General features: G+C 39.5%; 1 non-coding gene across 1 annotated transcript; it reads left to right on the top strand.

Annotated features, from left to right (window-relative positions):
* The first annotated feature begins 1,120 nt into the window (after nt 1-1,120).
* On the top strand, nt 1,121-1,258 carry LOC114811791. Its single transcript, XR_003759487.1, has one exon. It is a non-coding gene; the product is annotated as a small nucleolar RNA SNORA7 (small nucleolar RNA).
* The last annotated feature ends 22,166 nt before the right edge of the window (nt 1,259-23,424 follow it).

Below are 23,424 nucleotides of genomic sequence, written 5' to 3'. Positions count from 1 at the left end.
TAAGTCCTCTCATGGTACAGGCAACCCCTCAGACCACACTCCTCTCCTCTCTACCCCTTCAGACACCCTCCCATATCTCACGTACCCAGACCCACACCCAAAGCCATGCCCAGATGGCTGTGGGACCTCTCATCATCAGAAAATGAATGACAGCTATAGAGGAAGGTGGTAAACATATAAGTTACATAATAAAATTGGTGGTCTCTTCAGGGAGCAAATACCAGACTATAGAAGGGGAAGGATTATTTCAAGAATTTTTAATGAATCACTCTGCAGCTGTATCACTCTGCAGATGTATTTTGTGTCCTTATTCTTGGTTAATCTGAAGCCTCATACATTTGCAGTGGATTGAGGTTTGCGGCTTCCAAATAATTTATACTCCAATGCCTGTTCTGGCAATACCAAAATCCCATCCCAGTGAATTCTGATATATTTCAATCTGATTGACCATAAAGAATAATTGTAAAGTAGATTAAAAGTTCCCCTCTCAGGGTCACACTTGGAGAGTTTCCAGTTCTCTACCAGTCTCAACTACAGGAAGGAGAGTCAAGCAAAGCATGTTCATTCCATTCCTAGCTCGACCAGTGGTGAACAAGTGACAGACAATCTGCTACAAGTTAAAATTCACCTGTGCTGGCAGCACTGACATGGGAGAGATTTGAAGGTGGAGACTCCAGATTACTGCATGAAAGGAGGCAATGGTAAATCACTTCCATATTTTTACTAAGAAAACTCTATGGATACACTACCAAACTGATTGCAGACGGAGGTGGGGCGTTCTGGGAGAGATGTGTCCATGGTGTCACTATGGGTTGGAAATGACTCAACAGCATAAGACAAGAATTAAAAGTAGACTGTAAAACTCCATGATTAGATTGTAAGATCCCTGTGGGCAGGGATCAGGTCTACTTCTCCTACTGTACTATCCCACATGTACAGTGCTCATCATGGTAGGGACTGAAAAAAATGCTACTGAGTTATCTAATGAATTCTAGACTGTAAGCACATTGTGTGCCAGAGAACTTGTCGATCAACCCTGTTTGACTTGTTCTCTTCTAGAATCTTGGGAGAGTGCTCTGCCCACAGTAAATGTTCAGTAAATACCACTGATTGGTAGATTGCCCTCTCAAATTCACATCTGGAGAGTTTCCAGTACTCTATTGGACCTGGGCTCAGGAGGGAGAGTCAAGCAGAGATATATCCATTCCATTCCTAGCTTGAGCAGTGGCTAGTTAGTGGAAGACAATCTGCTACAAGTCCAAATCACCTATTCTGGGCATCAGTGGCATGGGAGAGAGTCGAGGGCAGAGACTCAAGCTTATGCGCGAGAGAAGGCAATGGTAAACCACTTCCATATATTTACCAAGAAAAACTCTATGGATGCCCTGCAAAAACGATTGCAGATGGAGGTAGGGCCTTCTGGGCAAGATGTGTCGATGGAGTCACTATGGTTGGAGATGACTCAAAAGCATAAGACATGACAAGACTGGTTGATTGAAGACTGTACAAAGCAGAACCTGACTAACTTTAAATAGACAATGAGAAACTGAGAATTATTAAAAATGGGCAATACAATTTTACAGCATTTCAAATGCTGTGAATCTCCAATCAGCTAGCTACACTACTGAGCATTTATAGGGTGCAGAGCATTGTACCAAAATGCTGGAGAGCATGGCACACTACATAAGCAAAGCCTATCTCTGCCCCCAAACATTTAACAGAGTAGAGAGGACACTGTCTCCCTGCATTGTAAAGTTAAAAAACCTTGCAATCTCAGGGTTTGAAAGAAAACATTCTTTTTTCATCTTATTCCAAAAATTGAAAATACTGTACATCTGATACCAGAATGCTTTCTCAAATGAAGAAAAATGACTTAAATAGAAAGTATCTTATAGAACAAATGTTAAAGTGAATAGAATAATTGTTAGAACATCTCAATTGAGAAAAGTGAAGCGAAAAAAGCAGCAGCAACTTCACCTTGAACCTGAGGCCTGAGTGCAAGAATAACAAACCTTTAGTGAGAGAATATTCTAGAGGGACACAGGAAGTTTTCTAGTGAGGCACTAGAGACAAAGAGCAAGTTATAAGGAACAGTGGAATATAATTTGGCTGGGTTCACAGGTAAATAACTAAATCATTTAAAAAAATCAAGTGATTTGTTTCACAAAAAAACAGCTGATTTTTTTTCAGTGAAGACACACACAAAGGCTGCATTTTTTTAACAACTTTGAAAAAAACTTAAAAAAAGTATTTGAAGTTTCTCTCAAGGCATCAGCTCCAAAGGATGAAGGTATGCAATCCAAATGACTGTCACTTCAGAAGGTTTTGTGAAAAATATATTTCAAAAAAGCAGGAAAACCCATAGCATCCTGAAAGAATATATTAGAGGGAATAGTAGTTTTTTGTTGTTTTCATCCAGAAGCGGGAATCAGATCCTGATTTGTAGTGGGGAACAATTGAAATGTAATCCCTATAACTCTATTGTTAGAATACACTAGAAAATAGAATATATAGTGGCCATGGAATTTCAGGATTTGCAGTGAAAAAATGTGAAAAAAAAACCATTTTAGGGAATTCGCCACTTGAAAATTAACACTTTTTCCCTTGAATTTATAAATATTCATCCTAAATAGGAATGTTTCAATTTTGCTAGTTATTTAAAAAAAAACCACAATGTTTTTAAAAATATATTTGCTTATTGAGCATTACAATTTTTTAAAAGATTCATTTTTGTCTCATTTCAAACATTTATCTTCTGCAAAGATATACACATGGAAAAAAGTTTTTTTAAAAAAAACAGACTTTTTTTAAAAACAGCAGATCCTTCCCTCTTAAAAACCATTATAAATATGATTTAGGGATTCTATACTATAGATGCAGTATAGAACAATTAACACACACTGATTAAGTAGTGACAGTAACATAATCAATTCAGTCTATGAAAATGAAAATGACACCTCATCTTAAAATGATCTTTTCTGGGTTGGAATCCTTTTTTTTTTCAATTTCCACTATCAATTTTCATCAATTAAACTAATTTCTTTAGTTTCTGTTTTCCAATCATTTGTTTTTGTTGTGTTTTTTTTAAAATTATTTGTTAAGTGCTTAATAAGTGCCAGGAATTGAACTAAGCAATGGGGTAGAGACAAGCTAATCAGGTTGGACATAGTCTATTCATTCAGTAGTATTTATTGAGTGCTTACTATGTGCAGAGCACTGTCTAATGTCGCAAATGGGGCTCAAACTCTTAATCCCCATTTTACAAGTGTGATAAACTGGAAGCAGAGAGAAGTTACATGACTTGCTCAATGTACACAGCAGACAAGTGGTGGAGCTGGAATTAAACCCAGCTCCTCTGGCTTCCAGGCCCATGTTCTTCCCATTAGGCCCATGCTTCATTTGAAATTAATGGAACATGCTTCATAAACTATTAACTAGTCATGTTTAAGAAAGACAGGATACTAACTGCCCTCAGTAAACCATAACATAGCCTATGCATTAATAGGAAACAGTTGTGCTGTTAATTACAGCTCATGGAATGCTCTTGAGTTTCCAGGACTGTTGGTTAGTTGGGTGACAAAAGCATTAGAAAAGCTGAATTTCCAAGTGTTGTAGGCCAAGCTAGGGAAGAGTAACCTTTAAAAGACTTTCCTTTAGAAAAAGAAGACATTCCAGGAATTTTGGTCTACTGAGCTCATTATGGGCAGGAACATATCTACCAACTATGTTGAATTGTACTCTCCCAAGTGCTTAATTCATGCTCTGCACATAGTAAGCAGCAAATAATAGTACTGATCAATATCAATTCACTGGGAAACCAGTGCTTAGACCAGTGCTTGGCACTAGTGTTTAACAAGCACTATTATTATTATTATCATTAGAACTCTGGTGCTTCGATGCAGTAATTCTATAATATCAGTATTTGCCATTACTAATCTACAAGACAGCTTTCTCATAGTCCAACTGCTTTGTTCTACTCCACCCTCTGCTTTTACAATGAAAGTAACAATTTCAAAGGCAAAACATATTCTGCTTAGTCATAGAAATCTGGCAATGTAGCTCTGCTATATGATATGCAATAAATCTGGGACAGATAATTGTTAAGTGGATAACCATCAATGAGCAACAGATGCTAAACAACCAGTAAAAGAAAATGAAAAAAGCTGTTAATGTTCTTGAAACTAATTGCTAACTGCCTACAATATTTGTAAACACTGCACATTCCACTTTAACAGGTTTTAAGCTTTATAGAGTTTATAGGCAGTCCTCTGACCCAACACAGTTGATTTCTGAACACAATTTCTTAAATCATTGAAACAAAGTTCAAGTTTGGTAACTGGTTCCTGAGGCCAAGGGTTTGACAATCTACTTTTACCCAAATTACCTAGAATTGTGTTGTAAAAGCAATGATCGGAATATACTGTCTGATTTCTTCTGGTGACTCCACCTGACAATAAGTAACATCACCCTCCACTGTCCCCCCTACCAACAATCCTTGAATCCCTGGCTATTTTAATGAGCTTCTCAACTTTCTTATCTTCCCTACATTAAGGCTTTCCATTTTTCCCCATTTTTCCATGACTCCTATGCAAAGTGCTGAAGCACCTGCACCCCAAGAGATAGTGTCATAAAGGAAGCTAGCTATGTAAATTCAAAACCTAACCCAAGGACACACAGAAAGCAAGTGGCAGAAGTGGGATTAGAATCCAAGGTCCCTGATTCTCAGGCCAGGGCTCTATCCATAGGTCATATTGCTTTAATAAGGGATTCTGAAACATGGGGAAGAATGTGGTTTTGGCCTAATTTGAGAAGTGAGGGTTATGTGCAGGAGAAAGAAGGTGCACAGTGTTTAGGAAAATGTAGAGACAAGAGTGTATGAAATAGTCCAGCATTAGAAGGTTAACTTGAGAATACAAGGAGTATGTGCTGAGATAAAAAAGAGAAGAGAGCAGAAAGACACAGGAGAGAGATAATAGAGAACTTTGAATCCACTAGTTAGGATTTTTGGTTGATATAGGGATTGGAAGGCAGCTTTTGGAAGTTTTGATAAACAGGTTGATGTGTTCTGAGGAACTGTTGCTCCTTAGTGAAACTGTTTATCCAATATTAGGATAGAAAATATTTCCTGAACCTCTATAATTTTCTGCCCCACTTTAAAGATACAGAGCACTGATGGCAACAATCCTCTTTTTCTATGGAAGGACTTTTGTGCTTAATTATATGATAATTATTTGTCTTCTCTGTGATGGTTAGTCTTGCTGTCCACTATCCTTTAGAGAGGGAGGATGAAGCCAGAAGAGTAAGTAGTGTAATGGGAAAGTTCATGGTTGGAACCTGGATGATTTACAGAGCAAGGGGAGGGATTGGAGAGGATCCCATATAAGGCTTAGGATACCCTGGAGGTTTGAGGTCCAGAGTTAGGATTCCAGGAGAGTGATACTTCTGCCACTGAGGGAAGAAAGGATAGAGACTCTTCTTCCAAACACTCTGAGATGAGCCTGAAAACTGGGATGGCCCAAGAGAAGAGGGAAAAGCCCAGAGGGACAAGAGCCCTGGGATGTGTTTGCAGGGAAGTACAGAGAATCCTAAGGGAGAATGTATTAGAACCAGGGAAAGAGAGTTTAAACTGGAACTTGTTTTTATTGTTACCAAATTAAGAACCCCTTAAACATGATTGGGATCTCAGACCTGGGTGTCTGGCTGTGATAGGGGCTGGAGGAAAAACTCTGGGTGCCATAGAGACGAGTGACCTGTGGCACCCAGGAGAGGGAAGGAGCAGCCTCTTAGACTGTAAGCGCATTGTGGGCAGGAAACATGTCTAGTAACACTGTTGGACTGTACTCTCCCAAGTGCTTGATACAGTGCTTGCACATAGTAAGTGTTCCATGGATTCGATTGATTGATTGATTGAGCACTTATCTGCAAGCTTATTGCCAGCAGTTCTGGAGGGGAGTGGCAGGCTAGTCCTTGATGGTCCTTGAACCTGAGGAAAGTGTTCTGTCTTCAAAGGAGGGGTAAGGACAGTGAAAGGGGTGTAGATACTTGGGGAGCACTGAGCAGAATGACATTGTTTTAGGACCGAACAGAGGCTGACTGTGATTTGGCCACTCCTAAAATGCCCCCCAGTGGTTCTGATGGCTTGGATTTAAGGACTGCAAAAACCTCAGTAACATAATACTTCTCTTAGAGTTTCATCAGAAAATGGAACTAAGGATAGTGTATTTGTAATGTTTGGATAATGGTCAACCCTTGTCTTGTCTTATGCCACCGAGTTGTCTCCAACCCAAAGCAATGTGATGGACACATCTATCCCATAATGCCCCACCTCCAACTGTGATTGTTCTTATAGAGTCTCCACAGGGTTTTCTCGGTAAAACTATGGAAGTGGTTTACCACTGCCTTCTTCTGTGCAGTGAACTTGAGTCTCCACCCTCAACTCACTCCCATGCCACTGCTGTGCAGCATAGGAGAGTTTTGACTTGTAGCAGATGCCTTCCACTCGCTAGCCACTGCCCAAGCTAGCAATGGAAAGGGTATGCTTCTGCTTGAATCTCCCTCCCATAGTTAAGCCTGATAGAGTAATTATAATAATTATGATAATAATGATGGTATTTGTTAAGCACTTACTATGTGCCAAGCACTATTCTAAGTGCAGGGATAGATACTAGGTTATCAGGTTGTCCCACGTTGGACTCAAAGTCTTAGTCCCCATTTTACCGATGAGGTAACTGAGGCACAGAGAAGTTAAGTGGCTTGCCCAAAGTCACACAGCTGACAAGCGGCTGAGCTGGGATTTGAACCCACGACCTCTGACTCACAAACCCATGCTCTTTCCACTAAGCCACGCTGCCTCTAATAATAATAATGTTGGTACTTGTTTAGCACTTACTATGTGCCAGGCACTGTTCTAAGCACTGGGGTAGATACAAGGTCATCAGATTGTCCCACATAGGGCTCACGGTCTTAATCCCCATTTTACACATGAGGTAACTGAGGCACAAAGAAGTTAAGTGACTTGCCCAAGGTCACACACCTGACAAACGGCAGAGCTGGGATTAGAATCCATGATCTCTGACTCCCAAGCCCGGGCTCTTTCCACACTGAGCCACGCTGCTTCCTGTGGCTTCTTATACTAGAACTCTCCAGATGCCATCCTGAGAGGGGGTTCAACCCTAGCAAAGGTGAATTCTAATTTGTTTTTCTAGGCAGGTTATGAATATTTAATTCTCCTCAACTCTCTGTTATGAAGAAATAGATCATTTAGCATGATTTTAATTAAACTTCAGAATTATGATTTACTCTGAAAAATAGGTGTTTTGACTTAATGGGATCTGAGAGAAGTAGCTGATAAATTTGCCTCTATTTTACCTTTTCAATTTTCTCAGCATCTTCTGAAGCTTCTCAGGTGCCAGAATAAGTTATATGAAAAACAGCAACAACGTGTTAAAATAACAAATGCAAATGGGCTTCATTAAGTCATTTCAGTAACAATATTTTTTTTAAAAAAGTTCACCACAAAAAGTTAAATCAGAAAACAAAAATTCTCTTCATTTAGTAATAAAAGCCTCTGTGATGGTATTTACAAATCCAAACCAGGCTTCTTATCTTTCATCAGTGGGGGAAGAATAAGGATTAAAGAAAACTCACTGGTTTGAATCCAATCCCTTTTATAAGAGTACTAAACATTCATCAGAGTGAAATGCTGAAAATCGGTATGATATTTCTAAAGCCTATGACAGTGTGCTAAATAAACTGTTGAGTGGGCATCATGCCAAAATAAAGCCCGATAGATTTTTTTTTTGCCCTACAGCAAATTGGACTGCTTTTCATTGACCATCCGGGATCCCTGAGGATTAAAGTGTTTTTGGTCAATAAGAAAAATGTGGCAGATTAAAACACACATGATAATACCTAGAATTTGTGGATTTCAACTTGGACAAATATATATGGTATATTTCAATATTATCCAGCATTTAAAACCCTCCTAGGACAGTCTAAACAGGAAAGAATTAGGTCATCAGATTGGTAAACTCTTCATTTGTATTGTCAAAAATAATAACTTTTGAAGTATGATTAAAATTTACTTTGGATGAATTATTTAACTCATCTCATTACTTATTTTTTTGCTTGCTACTGCATTTCACTAAAATAATTTCTAGAGGAAATTAAAAAAATAAAAACGTTTTCTGGTTAAATATTAAAAATAGTGTATTCATATGCATCCACCTATTTGGATTAAAGTTCAAATATATCGATTGAATATTTTTTTTTTTGGAAATCAGAATAATGGCAAGGCTTAAGAAATACATTTAAGTTTTAAAATAAATCAGAGAGGTCCTTCATGAAGAATTTAACCATGTTTTTTGAACTGTTGCATGGAGAGATGAATTGGGGAAACCAGAACCCAGAAGGGCAGAGAAAGCATTTTAAGGACATAGTGAAACAAAGTCTCACGTAATGCTGCATCCCAACTGCTAATTAGGCTTCAGTAGCTGAGGACAGGCCATTATGGAGCACTGCCATCACAAAGGAAATAGTATTCTTTGAGCAAAAGTTTCATATGGAAAGAGAGACAAGGATACAAAAGAGAAAACAGAACCAGACCCTAGAAAAATTAGGCACAACAGCACAACAATCAGTCTTGTTTATTTAGCACTTACTGTGTGGAGATCACTGAGTTAAAACTATAAAGCAGTTGGTAGACATGTTCCCTGCCCACAGTGTGCTTACAGTCTATAGAGGGAGGCAACATTTTTGTGTTCTCAATATAGGCCTGGAAGCAGCGTTGCCCATTGGATAGAGCACAAGCCTAGGATTCAGAAGGATTGAGTTATAATCCTAGCTCCACCACTTGTCTACTGTGTGACCTTGAACTAGTCACTTAACTTCTCTATGCCTCAATTACCTCATCTATAAAATGAGGATTAAGACTGTGATCCCCACATGGGTCATGGATTGTGTCCTACCTGATTACTTTGTATCTACCCCAGGGCTTAGAAAAGTGCCTAGAAAAAGTCAGCGCTTAAGAAGTACCAAGGAATAAAAAATGTGGCTCTCACATTGGCCTTTACAGACCCATACGTGCTCATAGGTGAACTTCATTTTTAGAGATGTCATCTTTGAATGTGAAAAATATGTACCAGAGTATGTACCAGGGCAGCTTCAGATGCTTGGATGCTCTTGACATTGTAATGTATATGTAAAATGATGCAATGAAATCAAATGAAATACCTTGTGGGGTAGTTGTTCTCCAGAAAAAAAAAATTAACTGCTGCCCCAGCCACCATCACCACCAACCACAGCAAATCTACGCCCATGGGGAGCCCAAGGTCAAGCACCACAAAAGCTGAACTCTGAGATCACAGCTCATACCCCATTAAAGGAAGATATATATCCGGTTGCCAACTTTGAGAAGAACAGTAGTGCTTTATCTTTAAGAGAAGCCATATTGCCAGCCTGCACCAATCACCAAAAGTCTTACTTCTGGAAATTTCCACTGTAGCCTCTCATTTGCCGGGCCTGATTAAAAAAAGATAATTTGATAGTATCACAAGAAACTATTGGAATCTCAAAGAGCAGGACCATTTTTTTCAGCTGGAACTAATGACATGAGGCTGGGTGATGAACTGGAGAAGGATTCAGTAACCAGGGAATCTGGAGTTTCCTAGAAGATATCCCACATCAAACTTTAGCTTGATCCATCCTGGCAGGTTTCCCTCAAGAACCCTTGAGCTCTGTTTCCTGTAGTAGAATCTTCCTAGAGAGCACAAGTTCTGTAATCAATCAATTAATCAATCATAAATGTATTTAAATTCACTTTTACATATATATATATCACTAAAGTGCCAAAAATAGGGTATATACTGTTTATGATATTTGTTAAGTGCTTACCATATTTCAGGAACAGTACTAAGGGCTGGTGTAGATGCAAGGTAATAATAATAATAATAATGATGATGATGGTATTTGTTTAGCACTTACTATGTGCCAAGCACTGTTCTAAGCACTGGAGTAGATACAAGGTAATCAGGTTGTCCCACATGGGGCTCACAGTCTTAATCCTCATTTTACCGATGAGGTAACTGAGGCACCGAGAAGTTAAGTGATTTGCCCAAAATCACAGAACAGTCAAGTGGCAGAGCTGGAAACCACAGAACAGTCAAGTGGCAGAGCTGGAAACCCACGTCCTCTGACTCTCAAGACCCTGTTCCTGCCACGAGGCCATGCTGAGATACAATCCCTAAAGCCCTTGGGGTTCACAATCTAAGTAGGAGAGAAAACAGATATTGAATCACCACTTTGCAGTTCAGGAAACAGAGGAACTGAGTAGTTAAGGGATTTGCCCAAGGTCACAAAGCAGGCAAGTGTCAGACCTGTGTTTAGAACCCAGGTCCTCTGGCTCCCTGGATCATGCTTTATCCACTAGGCCATGCTGCTTCCATTTTTCAATGGATTCTCTTGTTTCCTCACCCAAACTTCTCCCATCTCCCTCCATGTATCTTCTCTCCCTTCCTCTGAAACCACACCTCACACTGCCTGTATATTTAATCAATCATCTTTATTCATCAAAATCATTAGCTTTCATTGAACATCTACTATGTTCAGAACACTGAGCTAAGTGTTCAAGAGGGCACAAAATAGGAGAAATGATTCTTGTTGTCAAGAAGCTTTCAGAATCTATGTGCAGAGGATTGTACCAAGCCTTGGAGAGAATTCAGTAGAATTCATAGATATGATATCTGCTCTCAAGGATTTACAGTGTCAAAGAGGATACAGATATTGAAGTAAGGTACAGGTATGAGAAAATAATGGAGTTTGTAACATCTGTACATAAGTATAGCAGGGAATTTTGAAGACTTGCCCAGGGACACAAAGTGTTGATGTGGGGAGTTAAAGGGTATAAGAGTGGGGGTGATGAGAGTCAAAGAATAGGTGCCAAACAAAACTAAATAATGCTTCCTGATGACCAAAAAGAAGTGTGATTATTTAACCTGTTTATTTCTCAAGGAAATTGGCCACATCTCTAATCATTTACACAGCTTCTTGATTATAAAGTAGTTCACTTCTTGGCAGTTATTAAGCTTCTTGGGTGGTTAAAATATCTTAGCCTTTGATCTTACAATTTGTGTCACCTCCTGAGGTGTGTAATAATTACTGAGAAATTCTCTGCATGCCATGTAGTATTATTTAAATTTAAATTGAACATAAGTTAGGTTTTGGATATTTACTTAGAAGGCACATAAGAATAGAGCCAAATTATACACTGTCACCCACTGGTAGAATGGAAAACTTTTACTAGAGAGAGCTACCCATGGATCACTTTCATTTCTGAATATTTGATTACCTAGCAGATAGTAATGAATCTATTAAACAACCAGATCACCAGAAATAGGAAACTGTGATATATTTAAAACTCAAGTTCATATGTGGGGAATCAGAACGTGAATTTTGAATTTTCAGAACCAAATCATTTTGAGGATTTTATCAAACGTAAAATAAATTGTTCCAGCAAGATATGCCAAATGGAAACTTAAAATATAACTGTTTTAGATCTCGATATCTTGAGAATCTCAACAATCCATGACTCACTAGTTAGATATACTTCAAAATGTCAGTAAAATACAGAAACAGCATGATAGTACTATTTTCAGGATTGCAGTAACTAATCTCTTAGAGAAGTCAGTGGCACTAATATGCAAATATGTTGTTGACTATTATAGGTGATTTGGACGTTGTAAATTAATTTACACTGTTGAGATCCTCTTAGTATATAAAATAGACACCTCATCAGTTACTTTAAGTTTCAGAACCATAAAATGCAATCATTCAATGTATTTACTGAGTGCTTTCTGTGTACAGGATTCTATTTATTGCTATTGTTCTTGTCTGTCCATTTCCCCCGATTAAACTGTAATCCCGTCAAAAGGCAGGGACTGTCTCTATCTGTTACTTATTTGTACATTCCAAGCGCTTAGTACAGTGCTCTGCACATAGTAAGCACTCAATAAATACTATTGAATGAATGAATGAATACAGGACAATATACTAAGTGCTTGGGAGAGTACAACACAACAATATAAGAGACATATTCCCTGCACACAATGATTTTATCATCTGGGGGGAGATAACATTAATATAAATAAATTATGGATATTTATATAAGTGCTGTGGGGCTGGAGGCAGGGGTGGTGAATAAAGAAATCAAGTTAGGGTAACGGAGAAGGGAGTGTGGTAAAAGAAATGAGGGCTTAGTCAGGGAAGGCGTCTTGGAGGAAATATGCCTTCAATAAGGCTTTGAAGGTAGAGTAATTGTCTGATGGATATGAAAAGGCCAGAGGCAGGATGTGGGCAAGAGGTCACAGGCAAGATGGACAAGATTGAGATACAGTGAGTAGGTTAGCATTAGAGGAGCAAAGTGTGTGGGCTGGATTGTAAAAGGAGAGTAGGGAGGTGAGGTAGGAGAGGGCAAGGTCATTGAGTTGTAAGGAGTTTTATTTGATGTGCGGGTGAGTGTTCTTGAGGATGTTTTTGAGGAGTGGGTAAACAGCCTGAACATTTGTAGAAAAATGATCTGGTTAGCAGAGTGAAGAATGTACAGAAGGCAGGGAGGTCATCAAGGAGGCTGATAAAGCAATCAAGGAGGGATAGGAAAAATGCATGGATAAACAATAAACATGGTAGCAGCATGGATGAAGAGGAAAGGTTAGATTTTAGCATTGTTGTGAAGGTTGAACTGACAGGATTTAGTGATAGATTGAATATGTGCATTGAATGAGAGAATGGAGTCAAGTATAACGCCAACGTTATGGACCAAAGAGACAGGAAGGAGAGTAGGGATATCTACAGTGATGGGACAGTCAGGGAAGGACAGGGTTTGGGTGGGAAGGTAAAGAGTTCTGTTTTGGATTTGTTGAGTTTGAGATGTTGGGGGGACATGCAAGTAGAGATGTTTTGAATGCAAGAGGAAATTCAAGACTGCAGAGTGAAGAGAGGGTGAGAGATCAGAGCTGTAGAGAGATAGAGATGTTGATTTGGGAATCATCCACATAGAGGTGGTAGTTGAAGTCATTCATTCAATTGTATTTATTGAGCACTTACTGTGTGCAGAACACTGTACTAAGCACTTGACATGTGAGTGAATGAGTTACTCAAGGCAATGGTATAGTTGGGAATGGAAGGGGACCCAGAACTGAACCTAGAGGGACCTCCACAGTTAGGGGGTTGAAGGTAGAGGAAGAACCTTCAAAAGTGACTGAAATTCCAGAGAAATAGGTGGAGAAACAGGAGAGGTCAGTTTCAGTGAAGCCGAGTTTGGATAATGTTTCCAGGAGAAGAGGTGGTCAGGAGCATCGAAGGCAGCTGGGAGGTTGAAAAGGAGTAAGATGGAGTAGCTATTATCGGATTTGTCAAAAAGGAGATCATTTGAGACCTTTGAAAAGTCCACAGAAAGGAACAGAAGCCAGATTGGTAGAGGTCAAAAAAAGAATTGGAGGACAAGAACTTGTGCACTGGAAACACAAAACTGATCCACTTTATTACAGCTCCCAGTAATAATTTAGGAGTATGAGTATAGTTCCTTTCATTTCCAATTGTTATCCCCAGCATTTTTTTTTCTTTCGTTAACTGGTCAGTTCAACTACACCCTGATGTCTGGGAAGCATCAACTAATGTGCTGCTGTGGCCTAAATCGGTGAGAGGTTTTTCTGTCCCTGTGGAGCATATTAGTTGATGAGATGGAGCTCTATAGCCTCGTTATCTTGCTGATATAAATGCCAGCCTTTGCCACGCCAACCTGGTTGTTGGCCAGAGACCATGAACTACGTGCTTTCTGAAAATTATAACCAGATTAGCTACCATAATCTCATATAAATTCTAGAAAAGTTCTTCTGTACAACATTGTCCCTGAAAAGCATTCAAAATCAATCTGATCCTTATTCACTCATTCATTTGATCATATTTATTGAGCACTTACTGTGTACAGAGCACTGTACTAAGCGCTTGGAAAGTACAATTCAGCAATTCCAACTCCACAGGGTTGGGATGTAGGGTGACAATATTATACTCTCCCAAACTCTTGGAGGATTGAGGGTGAATTGGTAGACATGTTCCCTGCCCACATGGAGTTTATAGTCTAGATGGGAAGACAAAAATTAAAATGAATTATGGATATGTACATAAGTGCTGTGGGGCTGAGGATGGGGTGAAAAAAGCATAAAAATCCAAGGGTAAGAGTAATGCACAAGGGAGAAGGAGTAGGGGAAATGAGGGCTTAATTGAGCAAGGCCACTTACAGGAAATGGATTTTTAACCAGGCTTTGAAGATGGGAAGAATGATTGTCTTTTGGATATTAAGGTGGGAGGAAATTGCAGGCAAGAGACAGGTCATGAGCAAAGGGTTGGCAATGAGATATACAAGATTGAGGTAAAGGGAGTAGTTTGTGTGGAACTTAATGATATCATTTAGAACAGAGTATTCTAATCATTTTCTCCCTGCCTCAGGATGGTCAAATTTCAGAAGCCAGATCCAATATACCAAAATACATAAAATTGAATTAGCAAAGCCATAGAGTTTGATAGAATCCCCCATCACGAACCATGGATGTGTCTCAGTCCTGATACTTCAAGTTCAAGAACCTGCACAAACCAAGTGCCCATAGTGCTAGTGATTTCTACAATCTCATATGCAGACTGTGAGCCTGTTGTGTGGAGGGATTGTCTCTGTTGCTGAATTGTATTTTCCAAGTGCTTAGTACAGTGCTCTGCACACAGTAAGTGCTCAATAAATACAATTGAATGAATGAATGAATTCTCCCTTATTTTGTTCCCACAAATGCGCAGAGCTGAACAAGAGTTCGCAGCCAGTGATAAAGAAAATGTGGCATCATTTGGCCATCAAGTGTCAGAACAAACCAGACCTAAAGACAAATTATAATGACTGACTGTGACCTGAATTTACCAACAATATCACATTCTACGGTAAATCATATCCATGAGCGTCAGTGCAACAGCTGTTTCTTAGCAAACTTCTTGGAGGCCGGGGTAATGTCTACAAACTCTTCTGTACTCTGCCACTTGCTTCATATGGTGTTCTGTAAAGAAAAAGTGCTCAAAAAATACTCTTGATGGATGGATTGATTGATGTAACTTAGAATAGCAAGATAATAAAATCCTGAAAACTAGCCAATCTCTGAGGATCCAAGCAATTTTAGTCCTAAAACACCATGCAAAGCCAAGTCTCAGCTGATGTTGTGTAGCTCCAAGCTCCTGACAGACTACAGCAGAAGGCAAAAATGTGTTTACTGTTACATACCAGCCTTAAGAGGCTCATTACAAAGAGGAAGATAAAAGTGGCACCAGACTCTGCAAGACTCTCTAAGGGGTAATTACTTCAGTGCAGCAAGCAACCATGCATACAATGTGGATAGGTGTTTTGGTCATATTTCTGGTAAGTACTAATAAAATCTCTCCATAAGTAGAGGAATCTTCATGCCCGGAAAGTCGGCTATGGATATTGATATACTCATATGGAAGTAAACACACATACTCTGTCTTCAAAGAGGATGCTACTTTTCATGGGATTTCATCCACTGATGCAAACAGGAAAGAGAAAAAGGATATCTTGTTAGTACATGAACTTCTTGGCATGGCAGGTAGCAATCAGGTTGCTTACAAAGCTTTATGTAGTGCCGTGAACAACAGCAGGTGCAGAGAGGCCTTAAGCACATATTGTTTGTTGGTGCTTATTAATAATGATGATGATCACCAATGCAGATGCTGAAAATACTAGGGATATAGTCCTGAGAACCCAAGACTTCCCTATTAGTTTAAAATTGTTGACAATTAGCAGTGAGTGGGTGGTCATATTTTTTTCTCTCCTAATGTGTGATAAGTTCCACATTTGTATATAGTAATAGTTTTGTCTTCAGACATTTTGCCATCATCATTGTCAGGAGGAAAAAGGTATCCTAAAGTTTTACAAAGTCTTCACCCATTGTCACTTAAAATACGTGAATACAAAGGATTTTGTAATACCTGTGATTTCTGTGAAGCATTAAAGAAGGTCTCTCAGCTGCATTCTCCAACATTCCAGCAAACACAAAGCGACCAAGCATGCAGGTTTTCAATCAGCTTTTAACTTTTCTGTTTTGTAAGACTTATTAGGCACGTATGCAAATTATGCCACACAATCCTATGTAACAGTTTTCCTTCACAAAAAAAACACAGGTGGGAGCCATCACATAGAACATGTAAAAAGCCTCCTTGTGTAAAGTCCTAAAGCAAGAATACTGATTTTTACTTGGGTCTTCCTTCTCATAGATCTATTCCTTAATGTGATTTTCAAAAATCCCCCAACACACAAGAAATAAAAGTTTCCTACTCAAACTGAGTGGCAGAACAACTTGGCTTGGCATCACCTCAGTTATGATTCTGATGAAACAGAGCCATTATTTTACAAAATAAGCTTTGCTTTTAGAAAATCTGTCCCTTCCTCCAACATATGTTTCATGTGAAGCATGAAGGTGGCAAAGATTTCTTTAAAAACAGGGAGTTGTTTTAATTAACAATTTTAAGGCTGTTTTGTTGGTCTGTGCCTATGCCCTGTTCCTGGGAAGTGATAGTAATAAAAGAGCAAGTACTGGATGGGAAATGATTCTGTACTATCCTCATTGGAGAACAATTCTAAAATGCTATATTTGTGATGCATGAAAAGAGTACCATGCCTTATTATGGACCCGGTGATGTATACCCTCTGTTTTAAAACTTGGAAAATGAACATCTATTTTCTAATATAAAATATGATATTCATCAAAATCATCACCTAAATTCATAGAGCTCTTACTGTGTGCAGAGCACTGTACTAAGGATTTGGGAGAATGGCAGTACAATGGAATTTTGTAGGCACATTCCCTGCCCACCACAAGCTCACAATCTACTGATCACAGAATATTTATATTTGAGATTAAAATTTGATTTTAATGTGAGCAGTATATCTGAGCAGTCCTTTAGTCTATCCAGTATGCATTTCTTAGCATTTCTCTCCTCATTCCCCCAATAAAGGCATTGGAAAATGGTTCTTCTTTTGACAAGTCCTATATTTTGATTTATCACAAAATGAGTTTTAAGTTGTTTCTTCTTCCTCTTCCTGTATTTATTAAGTACTTCTATGTGCCAGGCACAGTATTGAGTAGTGGAGTTGAGACAACATGGGCCTGGGAGTAAGAAGGACCTGGGTTATAACCTAGCCTCTGCCACTTGTCTGTAAAATGGGGATTGACTGTGAGCACCATGTGGGACATGGACTATGTCCAACCTGATTAGCTTGGATCTACCTCAGTGCTTAGTACATTGTCTCGCACAGAGTAAGCACTTAACAAATACCATAAAACAAACAAACATGGGGCTCACAGTCTTTAATCCTCATTTTAAAGATGAGGTCAACTGAGGCACAGAGAAGTAAAGCGACTTGACAAAGGTCACACAACAGACACATAAGAGATCTGGAATTAGAATCTAGGTCCTCTGACTCCCAGGACTATGAGCCCCATATTTGTTTATGGGCCACATTGTACCTCTATTTTCCTTGACTCCCCAAACATTTAGGAATAATTCCTGACAGCTTATTTTAGTCCTTCTAAAATTGCAAGTGTTTAAAAATCAGCCAGTTGTTTTGAGGCAGCTCACCATATTTTATGAACAAAGTGTTCAAATTTAGTCTCAGCTGCCCACCTCTTAAATACATCTGTATCTATGGCCTTCTGATTGGAATGGTGACCTTTCTTTGAGGATAGCAGTCCTAATTTTGTGTGGATCCTTTAATGCTGTCATTTTGTATATCAATAATAAGAATGTCTAATGGTTATTTATCAGTCTCATTTGTAATCAGTCTATCCCCAGGACATATTTTGGCTTGTTTCATTTGTGTCTTTGACTTAGCAGCATCCTGTAGGCATATATCAAATGAGCAGAAAAATGTGTCTGGTTCTTTAAAACTATACTGCAATTCAGTTGCACTCACTTCCTGAAAAAGGTTATATATTTAGGGCCTTAGTTCTTTTATGCTATTTTGAAGCTGATCATGTTGAATACTGTTGGTTAGTGTCCTTGGAAATATCCAGAATAGAATAGCATTTAACCCTCAAAGATTGTAAGGAAGAAAGTTAACAAAACATTCTGACCGTGAACAATTCAGGAAAAAGGTGAAGAAAGCCACTTGTATTTGAAAGTAGATCAGAAGTAGTAGTGTCAGGAGAAGCTGCATGGCCTTGTGGTTAGACCTCAGGCCTGGGAATCGGTACGACCTGGGTTTAATACCAGCTCTGCCTCTTGTCTGCTGTGTGACATTGGGTAAGTCACTTAACTTCTCTGTGCCTTAGTTACCTCATCCAAAAAATTAAGACCGTGAGCCCCATTTAACTAAGTATTAAGACTGTGAGCCCCATGTGGATCAGGAACTGTGCCCAACCTAAGCATGCATATATCCCAGAACTTAGCTCACTCCCTCAGTGAACTCATTCGCTCTCACGGCTTTGACTACCATCTCTACGCAGATGACACGCAGATCTACATCTCCACCCCTGTCCTCTCCCCCTCCCTTCAGGCTCGCATCTCCTCCTGCCTCCGGGACGTCTCCACCTGGATGTCGGCCCGCCACCTAAAACTCAACATGAGCAAGACTGAGCTCCTCATCTTCCCTCCCAAACCCGGTCCTCTCCCAGACTTCTCTATCACCGTGGATGGCACAACCATCCTTCCCATCTCTCAGGCCCGCAATCTCGGTGTCATCCTTGACTCTCTCTCTCGTTCACCCCACACATCCTATCCGTTACCAAGACCTGCCGGTTTCACCTCTACAATATCGCCAAGATCCGCCCTTTCCTCTCCACCCAAATGGCTACCTTACTGCTACAGGCTCTCGTTATATCCCGGCTAGACTACTGTGTCAGCCTTCTCTCTGACCTCCCTTCCTCCTCTCTCGCCCCACTCCAGTCTATTCTTCACTCCGCTGCCCGGCTCATCTTCCTGCAGAAATGATCTGGGCATGTCACTCCCCTTCTTAAACACCTCCAGTGGTTGCCTATCAACCTCCGCTCCAAACAAAAACTCCTCACTCTAGGCTTCAAGGCTCTCCATCACCTTGCCCCTTCCTACCTCTCCTCCCTTCTCTCTTTCTACCACCCACCCCGCATGCTCCGCTCCTCTGCCGCCCACCTCCTCACCGTCCCTCGGTCTCGCCTATCGCGCCGTCGACCCCTGGGCCACGTCCTCCCACGGTCCCGGAACGCCCTCCCTCCTCACCTCCGCCAAACTGATTCTCTTCCCCTCTTCAAAACCCTACTTAAAACTCACCTTCTCCAAGAGGCCTTCCCAGACTGAGCTCCTCTTCTCCCTCTACTCCCTCTGCCACCCCCCTTTACCTCTCCGCAGCTAAACCCTCTTTTTCCCCTTTTCCCTCTGCTCCTCCACCTCTCCCTTCCCATCCCCACAGCACTGTACTCATCTGCTCAACTGTATATATTTCCATTACCCTATTTATTTTGTTAATGAATTGTACATCGCCTTGATTCTATTTAGTTGTCATTGTTTTTACGAGATGTTCTTCCCCTTGACTCTATTTATTCCCATTGTTCTTGTCTGTCCGTCTCCCCCAATTAGACTGTAAGCCCGTCAAATGGCAGGGACTGTTTTATCTGTTGCTGACTTGTTCATCCCAAGCGCTTAGTACAGTGCTCTGCACATAGTAAGTGCTCAATAAATACTATTGAATGAATGAATGAATACAGTGCCTGGCATATATTCATTCATTCATTCAATAGTATTGAATGAATACTAAGCTCTTAAATGCTATGAAAGAAAAGGAGCATGGAAATGGCTGAAAGCAGGTGGATTAACTATTTCAGTCAACTATCTCAGAATTTGATACCAGTATATGGTGCCAAATATACTTGCATTACTGTAAGTCAGTTTCAATGTGGCTTGAACACTTTCAAACCACTTTAAAGTATTTCACAAGCCATATTTCCAACTTAATCCATTCAAAATGTAGGAATTTGAATTAATGAAAGGGGATAGCATTCTCATTCAGCATGCTATGTTAATAATTGAGGACCATGAATAAAATGAAAATTTTGGAAAGTGGAAATAAAAACAACTGTTCTACTATTTTCCAATCTAAAAGGCCACTTTTCTCAATTTATCTTTGTTTTCACAGTCTATGAACTGGTCATCGACATCTACTGCTGTATGTTATCTAGATAATTTACCAAATTCAATTTATCAAATGTGTAGAAAGAAAGTTGTAGGGTGTCACTGGGAGGAACCAGTGGCCAGGTCACCTGTGAGTTCACAGATCAGAGGGTTGGAAATGAACGCACAGACTTGAGCATTATGGACAATAGAAGCAGGTTTATAAAGATTTTAGTATAAGAAATTTTCAGGAAGTAACCTATAAGAGCAAGGCTCTTCCTAAGCTAATAAGCCACAAGTACAATGGTCAGCATAGTCCACAATTTCTAACAGCTGGTGGAACTGGAAGGAGACACTGGTCATCTCCAGGAGCTACCTTTCAAATCACCAGACATTCAAGTCTCCTGGGCTGCCTTTCAAATCTCAAGGAAATATCTTACAAATCACCCAGTAATTGAGCTCCCTTCCTAAGAGTATCCTCACTTCTCTTTGCTCCAGTGAGGTCAGATTGGTCACTCAGGGCCGACACAGGGTCTGACAGAGTGGGTACCCCCAACACTGGGTGGAGGTGACTTGCCACATTGGTGTGACGGCGTCCCAACCTACTACAAATAATTCAGGCTCCCCTTCAGATAGAGCCTCCTAATTCCTGATGCTCCCTGGTCCATGGTCACATTTGGGAGGATCATATGGCAAGACCCTTGGAATTCTCCTTATCATTGACCTCTAACTCCTCCAGCATGAGTGATACTGTGGGTTTTCAGAAGAGAGGGGCCTATATCGCTAACTACTAGTTTGCCAACATCAGTGACCTTCTGTTTTTTCAAAATAATTTGAAGAATGATAAGTACACCCTCTGCGTAGCCATGAGTACTTGGTTAAGGTAATCCTTACAAGATAGATGGCACAAACAGCTAAAATAAAGGCTTTTCATTTACTCTAGATATGGTCTCAGAGTTTACTTGAAAGGAGCAGGAAAGTCAGTATGGCTACTAAAGCATATTTACTAGAGATGCCCATAGAAAATTCAGGATGATTTCTGATCAGGATATACTAAAGACCATACTAGGCAAGTTAGTACAAGTTAGAAGTGAAGCTCATCAGCAAATCCATGTGTAAATTAGCATGCACAGTGTCTTCCTTTTCTACAGTTGGAGACTCCTTTTATCCCTTCTAAAGATTGTCTATTTCTATGGTTGAAGAGTGACTAACATTATAGCAAGGGATCTTTTTCACAAATCTTGCTTACAAAACCAGCAGAGTTTCTGTTAATCCTTAGCCCAGGTGTAAATTATTACAATGATTTTTACTGGCTCACTGAATACATTTCAGGTAAAGGTTGCCTGAGAAATTAAAAATACTGAGACTCTAATCTGAAACTTTTGTTTCTCCTGGGCTACCAGACACTATAGTTAATTTCAACTGTTGTCAGTAAACAACTCCAATCACAGAGCTATTAAGAGGAAGTAAATCTCATGGGTGATAAAGACTATCATGCCAGGGATCAGTTTAAAGACTGAATGGACACAAAAACTGAAAAAATGCAACTCAGCCACTTGGATTAATAAATCACAGAAATAAAATTCAGCCAAAACTACTTAATGGTCTGATATACTTGCTGTATGTGATTTTATGAAAGAAGTGTTGTTAAATTTTAAAACAATCCATTAGACACTCTTTTTCCTGCATATAGATATGTTCCTGAATGTTTAAAGCATTTTTCAATTTACATTCTGAGATTGTTTTTACATGAAAATTGCATTCTTCCAGTAGATCTCTCCATTGCATCTCTCCACTGCTTTTTCTTTTATAATAATGCAAGGAGCTTTCGTAATACTGAAACAAAATGGGTTCAGATATGGTAATGTTGCATTTTAGTGCTTCTCACCTTCTGCCTATTCAGAATTAGTAAAAGTCAAGTACTTCTAAGCAGGAATTTTTTTTTTCTTATTCCCACAATGATTCTTTAAACTGTTTTGTGGTTTCTAGTGAGAGTAGTGCTATGGCTGCTTAATGCCATTGCCCGAGGCTAGAAATGCTCTAAGTCCTCCAGCATTATCCTTCAAATAGTTCAGAACTGGAGTCAGGCTTTTGTCTGGCAGCCACATTGGTGCTCACAGTCAGTTCCAGCAGCTGAGCAGTCATATCATGTCTGGCAGATTTGTTCTATAGATCTTATTTGAAGATAACTATTGGCTTCCTCAATTACTGTGGTTTTGTGTTTGCTTTTTCTATAGATCTTATCTGGAGTTAACTATTGCCTTTGTCAATTACTGTGGTTTTTCTGTTTGTTTGCATGTTTGCTTTTTCCAGACAGTTGGAATTATTCAAGATAGTTAAACTAAGAATTCTTTGCAGGAGACATAAAACTGGGACCAACTCATTATACAGGATTAACTGAAAAACACTGGATTGAGGCCTGAGTGTGTCAGTCCACTGGCCCCTCCACCCCCCCACACACATACCTTTCCAACACCCGGTGACTTTTTATCCTAAACTGTGCTCCTGTTTAATCTCAAAAGTTACTTTATTCCTCAGTAAGCACTAAATACAATTTATTGATCGATTGAAGCTGTCCCTGGGGATTTATTTGGTCCTACTTATATCCTGAACATTTGGAAAGAAATTTGCCACTTATATTTGTCTTTGTGGTTTCAGCATAGAGAGAAGAAGATTTAGAAAAGTCGTGAGTTATTAAAATGTCTCTATTTCTACCTTTAACTCCAGGAGACAGAGCTGAAACAATAGCAGTAATTCAGAAGCTTTTGAAAACTGACAATCAATCAATTGCATTTATTGAGCACTTATTGGGTGCAGAGCACTAGACTGTGAGCCCATTGTGGGAAGGGATTCTCTATTGCTGTATTGGATTTTCCAAGTGCTTAATACAGTGCTCTGCACCCAGTAAGCATTCAATAAATACAATTAAATGAATGAATAAATACAAAGAGCATGGGAGAGTACAATATAACAGTTGGTAGACATATTCCCTGCTCACAATGAGTTTACAGCCTAGAAATAAGTTTACAATCTAGAGCCTTTTTTTTATCATTTTATTTCAGTCTGGATAGTCAGGAACACATCTCTGACTCATTTCTCCTATCTTTTCCCCAATGAGTAACTCTTCTCTCCTGAGTTGGCCAAAAGAGATTCTTCCCCTTCTTCAAATCCCTCTTGAAAGGAATCTATTCCAAGCAGAAAGACTAATCTTCCATCTTCCTCTCATGCCACCTTTCAGCC

This window comes from Ornithorhynchus anatinus, chromosome 4, assembly GCF_004115215.2.
Source record: "Ornithorhynchus anatinus isolate Pmale09 chromosome 4, mOrnAna1.pri.v4, whole genome shotgun sequence".
In the NCBI taxonomy this organism is placed as follows: Eukaryota; Metazoa; Chordata; class Mammalia; order Monotremata; family Ornithorhynchidae; genus Ornithorhynchus; species Ornithorhynchus anatinus.
This window is presented reverse-complemented; position numbering and strand designations above follow the sequence as displayed.